The 7,500-nt window shown below is 39.9% G+C and overlaps 1 protein-coding gene across 1 annotated transcript in view; it reads left to right on the forward strand.

The window, feature by feature from the left end:
• The window catches only part of LOC143277974 (vitamin D3 receptor-like), a 152,304-nt gene that overhangs the window by 128,053 nt on the left and 16,751 nt on the right, over positions 1 to 7,500 (forward strand). The window lies entirely within an intron of this gene.

Genomic DNA, 7,500 nt, shown 5'->3' on the forward strand with positions numbered 1-7,500 from the left:
GCAAACGTTGTGGTGACCTCCATTTCTTCAGCTGATAGTCTCCATTGCTACTACCAAACTCTGCACAACGAAATGCCATCGTATGTACAATAAAGTAAAACCAAATTTGTGAATCAAGAAGTCGAAAAAACGAAGCCTGCTGTTTTGCACGTTCTGATTCTCTCCACCGCCTTTGTTGCTCGCAACTTTGGATAGCCAGTCAACTTCGTGAACACATGATATAATTAATTATATTTTTGCACCTATCCGAGTGGATTCTTGTACAGAATTATGCCAGAGGACAACAACACTCTCCTTGCCATGGGTTATTTTTCAGTGCGCCAAGTGCGTGCTGCACACGGGACCTCGGTTTATCGTCTCATCCGTACGACCAGACGCTCGCTTCGATTTCAACATGTCAAACGTGGGAGAAAGGGTGAGACCGGGGATTCGAACCCAGACCCCCACGGACTCTGTACTGGCAGACGAGCGTTTTAACTCTCTCCATACGAACGGCGAAAGAGACGACGTTAACAGCGTTTCATCCCAATTACCATCATCAAAATATTGCAAGCGGAACGCTCTTATACTGAAGAGGTGAATGTTGACAAAGAATACCACAATTCTGACGACGGAAGCTAAAGGTTGGGTCATTCAGACACCCACTGGACATCCGAGGGGTCTGTGTAGAGGAGAAGAGAGGAGTGGCCGTACTGAGTGAGTTAACCAAACTGCCACCTCCCTGATGAAGTAATGAGCATCTGCGATGCCTGTCAGGCAAAGTGGGCAGGATTCGCAGAGCACGGTTCTACCCAGAAAGCCTGGCTGTCTTCTCGTTAGTTCAGGCAGTCACTTCCATCAGCGTAATTAGCTGGAAGTCTTTTTTTTTCTTTTCTCCTCAATGATATTGAAACGGGAGCTGTGTATGATCAATGGAACTGTTGGTAGACAGCTGAGCACATCATGTGTGCCGATAGAGTGTTGGCGTGTGTAAACAGATTACTGTCTCCCTCTAGGCCATAACAAGGTCAAAGCAGTGTGATTCAGTCTCTCATCATCATCCCGAAGGATGTCTAGCAAATAAAAACAAACCAAACAAAAACAAAAAAGCAAAGCAAAAAACAAAAACAAACAAAAAAACCCACCAAAGAAACAAAACAAAACAAAAAAATGCTGCAGAAGAAAGACCGATTGATGAATTTTGAGAGCTGCTGTTTCAAATCATATCGTGTTGTTAGATAGGAAGTTACAGGCAGGACTTGGGATGGTTAGGGTTGATCTTACGATCGTTTGGATATGATGTTCCACAAACATAATCACACACACACACACACACACACACACACACACAACCTATATAATTCAAACATTCATCTTTGATTTCACCCTCCATCCATCTGTTCTGTGTCACCCCAACTCACCAAACACCCCTGTCCTCTCTTACTATTAGTGTTTATTCATTTATTTATTATCAACTCGCCAAACATCCTCATCCTTTCTTACTATTAGTATTTATCTATTTATTATCAACTCACCAAACACCCCTGTCCTCTCTTACTATTAGTATTTTTTCATTTATTCATTACCAACTCACCAAACACCCCTGTCCTCTCTTACTATTAGTATTTATTCATTTATTTATTATCAACTCACCAAACACCCCTGTCCTCTCTTACTATTAGTGTTTATTCATTTATTCATTACCAACTCACCAAACACCCCTGTCCTCTCTTACTATTAGTATTTATTCATTTATTTATTATCAACTCACCAAACACCCCTGTCCTCTCTTACTATTAGTGTTTATTCATTTATTCATTACCAACTCACCAAACACCCCTGTCCTCTCTTACTATTAGTATTTTTTCATTTATTCATTACCAACTCACCAAACACCCCTGTCCTCTCTTACTATTAGTATTTATCCATTTACTATCAACTCACCAAACATCCTCATCCTTTCTTACTATTAGTATTTATCTATTTACTATCAACTCACCAAACATCCTCATCCTTTCTTACTTTTAGTATTTATCTATTTATTATCAACTCACCAAACATCCTCATCCTTTCTTACTATTAGTATTTATCTATTTATTATCAACTCACCAAACATTCTCATCCTTTCTTACTGTTAGTATTTATTCATTTATCATCAACTCACCAAACATCCTCATCCTTTCTTACTATTAGTATTTATCTATTTACTATCAACTCACCAAACATCCTCATCCTTTCTTCCTATTAGTATTTATCTATTTATTATCAACTCACCAGACATCGCCATCCTCTCTTAACTATTAGTATTCATTTATTCATTATCAAATGATAATATTCAAATTGTACAATTGATACTTAACCAGATGTATACAAACAATCACCATTAAGTTTGACGGGATATTAGACAAAAAAAAAATTCTCCTCCTTATGTCAAAGTGGACATCACATGCATCCACGTTTTGTCGGCCTTCCAGGTTTATAGATGTTCTTTTTTTTGTGTGTGTGTGTGTGTTGTTGTTGGACGTTTTTGTGTTTTTGTTTTTGTTTTGTTTCTGTTTTTGTTTTATCCGACAGCGATATTCCGGCAGAATTCAATGCCTTTATTTTATTTTTTTGTTTGTTTGTGGGGTTTTTTTTTTTTTTTTTTTTTGTTGTTGTTTTGTTTGTTTGTTTTTTTGTTCTCGGCCGGGAGTTGTGGTCCACCATGCGGTTTGACAAACGTTCGTTTTTGTTGGGTTTTTTTTTAGTGTTTTTTTTTTTTTTTATCTGATTCCTACAGCTGATTAAATGCAAAATAATCAAGAAAACACACACACACACACACACACACACACACACACAGGAATTAAAGAGAAATGAATGCCGATACTATTTTTTTTTAAATAATAATAATAAAAATAATGGCTGTTCAGTATCTCCCAGCCTCTCAAGGCCCGATCAGCGTGTTGGGGTCATGCGTTCGTCAGGCATCTTCTCCGGGTTTTGTTTATTTGTTTGTTTGTTTTTTGTGTGTTTTTTTTGTTTTGTTGTTGTTGTTTTTGTTTTTTGTTTTTTTTTCTTTGTTTGTTTGTTTTTTGTTTTCGTTTTTAATGGGTCAGCCCGCACGCTTTGACCCCGTCCCCTTGACAACTGAAAGTGACCCCTCGCTTCTCTCGTCAAAACCATGCGCTGAAACTGAAACTGATCTCTCGCTTCTCTCGTCAAAACCATGCTCTGAAACTGAAACTGATCTCTCGCTTCTCTCATCAAAACCATGTTCTGAAACTGAAAACTGATCTCTCATTTCTCTCATCAAAACCATGCTCTGAAACTGAAAGTGATCTCTCATTTCTCTCATCAAAACCATGTTCTGAAACTGAAAACTGATCTCTCATTTCTCTCATCAAAACCATGCTCTGAAACTGAAAGTGATCTCTCGCTTCTCTCGTCAAAACCATGCTCTGAAACTGAAAGTGATCCCTCGCTTCTCTCGTCAAAACCATGCTCTGAAACTGAAACTGATCTCTCGCTTCTCTCGTCAAAATCATGCTCTGAAACTGAAAACTGATCTCTCATTTCTCTCATCAAAACCATGCTCTGAAACTGAAAACTGATCTCTCATTTCTCTCATCAAAACCATGTTCTGAAACTGAAAACTGATCTCTCATTTCTCTCATCAAAACCATGCTCTGAAACTGAAAGTGATCTCTCGCTTCTCTCGTCAAAACCATGCTCTGAAACTGAAAGTGATCCCTCACTTCTCTCGTCAAAACCATGCTCTGAAACTGAAAGTGATCCCTCGCTTCTCTCGTCAAAACCATGCTCTGAAACTGAAAGTGATCCCTCACTTCTCTCGTCAAAACCATGCTGTGAAACTGAAAGTGACCCCTCACTTCTCTCGTCAAAACCATGCTGTGAAACTGAAAGTGACCCCTCACTTCTCTCGTCAAAACCATGCTCTGAAACTGAAAGTGATCCCTCACTTCTCTCGTCAAAATCATGCTCTGAAACTGAAAACTGATCTCTCATTTCTCTCATCAAAACCATGTTCTGAAACTGAAAACTGATCTCTCATTTCTCTCGCCAAAACCATGCTCTGAAACTGAAAGTGATCCCTCACTTCTCTCGTCAAAACCATGCTCTGAAACTGAAAGTGATCCCTCACTTCTCTCGTCAAAACCATGCTCTGAAACTGAAAGTGATCCCTCACTTCTCTCGTCAAAACCATGCTCTGAAACTGAAAACTGATCTCTCATTTCTCTCATCAAAACCATGTTCTGAAACTGAAAACTGATCTCTCATTTCTCTCATCAAAACTATGCTCTGAAACTGAAAACTGATCTCTCATTTCTCTCATCAAAACCATGTTCTGAAACTGAAAACTGATCTCTCATTTCTCTCGTCAAAACCATGCTCTGAAACTGAAAGTGATCCCTCACTTCTCTCGTCAAAACCATGCTCTTAAACTGAAACTGATCTCTCGCTTCTCTCGTCAAAACATTGCTCTGAAACTGAAAGTGATCCCTCACTTCTCTCGCCAAAACCATGCTCTGAAACTGAAAGTGATCCCTCACTTCTCTCGTCAAAACCATGCTCTGAAACTGAAAGTGATCCCTCACTTCTCTCGTCAAAACCATGCTCTGAAACTGAAAGTGACCCCTTACTTCTCTCGTCAAAACCGTGCTCTGAAACTGAAACTGATCTCTCGCTTCTCTCGTCAAAATCATGCTCTGAAACTGAAAACTGATCTCTTATTTCTCTCATCAAAACCATGCTCTGAAACTGAAAGTGATCTCTCATTTCTCTCATCAAAACCATGTTCTGAAACTGAAAACTGATCTCTCATTTCTCTCATCAAAACCATGCTCTGAAACTGAAAGTGATCTCTCATTTCTCTCATCAAAACCATGTTCTGAAACTGAAAACTGATCTCTCATTTCTCTCATCAAAACCATGCTCTGAAACTGATCTCTCATTTCTCTCATCAAAACCATGTTCTGAAACTGAAAACTGATCTCTCATTTCACTCATCAAAACTATGCTCTGAAACTGAAAGTGATCCCTCACTTCTCTCGTCAAAACCATGCTCTGAAACTGAAAGTGACCCCTCACTTCTCTCGTCAAAACCATGCTCTGAAACTGAAAGTGATCCCTCACTTCTCTCGTCAAAACCATGCTCTGAAACTGAAAACTGATCTCTCATTTCTCTCATCAAAACCATGTTCTGAAACTGAAAACTGATCTCTCATTTCTCTCGCCAAAACCATGCTCTGAAACTAAAAGTGATCCCTCACTTCTCTCGCCAAAACCATGCTCTGAAACTGAAAGTGATCCCTCGCTTCTCTCGTCAAAACCATGCTCTGAAACTGGAAACTGATCCCTCATTTCTCTCATCAAAACCATGTTCTGAAACTGAAAACTGATCTCTCATTTCTCTCATCAAAACCATGCTCTGAAACTGAAAGTGATCTCTCGCTTCTCTCGTCAAAACCATGCTCTGAAACTGAAAGTGATCCCTCACTTCTCTCGTCAAAACCGTGCTCTGAAACTGAAACTGATCTCTCGCTTCTCTCGTCAAAATCATGCTCTGAAACTGAAAACTGATCTCTCATTTCTCTCATCAAAACCATGCTCTGAAACTGAAAACTGATCTCTCATTTCTCTCATCAAAACCATGTTCTGAAACTGAAAACTGATCTCTCATTTCTCTCATCAAAACCATGCTCTGAAACTGAAAGTGATCTCTCGCTTCTCTCGTCAAAACCATGCTCTGAAACTGAAAGTGATCCCTCACTTCTCTCGTCAAAACCATGCTCTGAAACTGAAAGTGATCCCTCGCTTCTCTCGTCAAAACCATGCTCTGAAACTGAAAGTGATCCCTCACTTCTCTCGTCAAAACCATGCTCTGAAACTGAAAGTGACCCCTCACTTCTCTCGTCAAAACCATGCTGTGAAACTGAAAGTGACCCCTCACTTCTCTCGTCAAAACCATGCTCTGAAACTGAAAGTGATCCCTCACTTCTCTCGTCAAAATCATGCTCTGAAACTGAAAACTGATCTCTCATTTCTCTCATCAAAACCATGTTCTGAAACTGAAAACTGATCTCTCATTTCTCTCGCCAAAACCATGCTCTGAAACTGAAAGTGATCCCTCACTTCTCTCGTCAAAACCATGCTCTGAAACTGAAAGTGATCCCTCACTTCTCTCGTCAAAACCATGCTCTGAAACTGAAAGTGACCCCTTACTTCTCTCGTCAAAACCGTGCTCTGAAACTGAAACTGATCTCTCGCTTCTCTCGTCAAAATCATGCTCTGAAACTGAAAACTGATCTCTCATTTCTCTCATCAAAACCATGCTCTGAAACTGAAAACTGATCTCTCATTTCTCTCATCAAAACCATGTTCTGAAACTGAAAACTGATCTCTCATTTCTCTCATCAAAACCATGCTCTGAAACTGAAAGTGATCCCTCACTTCTCTCGTCAAAACCATGCTCTGAAACTGAAAGTGACCCCTCACTTCTCTCGTCAAAACCATGCTCTGAAACTGAAAGTGATCCCTCGCTTCTATCGTCAAAACCATGCTCTGAAACTGAAAACTGATCTCTCATTTCTCTCATCAAAACCATGCTCTGAAACTCTAAGTGATCTCTCATTTCTCTCATCAAAACCATGTTCTGAAACTGAAAACTGATCTCTCATTTCTCTCATCAAAACCATGCTCTGAAACTGAAAGTGATCTCTCATTTCTCTCATCAAAACCATGTTCTGAAACTGAAAACTGATCTCTCATTTCACTCATCAAAACTATGCTCTGAAACTGAAAGTGATCCCTCACTTCTCTCGTCAAAACCATGCTCTGAAACTGAAAGTGATCCCTCACTTCTCTCGTCAAAACCGTGCTCTGAAACTGAAACTGATCTCTCGCTTCTCTCGTCAAAATCATGCTCTGAAACTGAAACTGATCTCTCATTTCTCTCGTCAAAACCATGCTCTGAAACTGAAAATGATCCCTCGCTTCTCTCGTCAAAATCATGCTCTGAAACTGAAAGTGATCCCTCACTTCTCTCGTCAAAACCATGCTCTGAAACTGAAAGTGATCCCTCACTTCTCTCGTCAAAACCATGCTGTGAAACTGAAAGTGACCCCTCACTTCTCTCGTCAAAACCATGCTCTGAAACTGAAAGTGATCCCTCACTTCTCTCGTCAAAACCATGCTCTGAAACTGAAAACTGATCTCTCATTTCTCTCATCAAAACCATGTTCTGAAACTGAAAACTGATCTCTCATTTCTCTCGCCAAAACCATGCTCTGAAACTGAAAGTGATCCCTCACTTCTCTCGCCAAAACCATGCTCTGAAACTGAAAGTGATCCCTCGCTTCTCTCGTCAAAACCATGCTCTGAAACTGGAAACTGATCCCTCATTTCTCTCATCAAAACCATGTTCTGAAACTGAAAACTGATCTCTCATTTCTCTCATCAAAACCATGCTCTGAAACTGAAAGTGATCTCTCGCTTCTCTCGTCAAAACCATGCTCTGAA

This window comes from Babylonia areolata, chromosome 2 (assembly GCF_041734735.1).
Source record: "Babylonia areolata isolate BAREFJ2019XMU chromosome 2, ASM4173473v1, whole genome shotgun sequence".
NCBI lineage: Eukaryota > Metazoa > Mollusca > Gastropoda > Neogastropoda > Buccinidae > Babylonia > Babylonia areolata.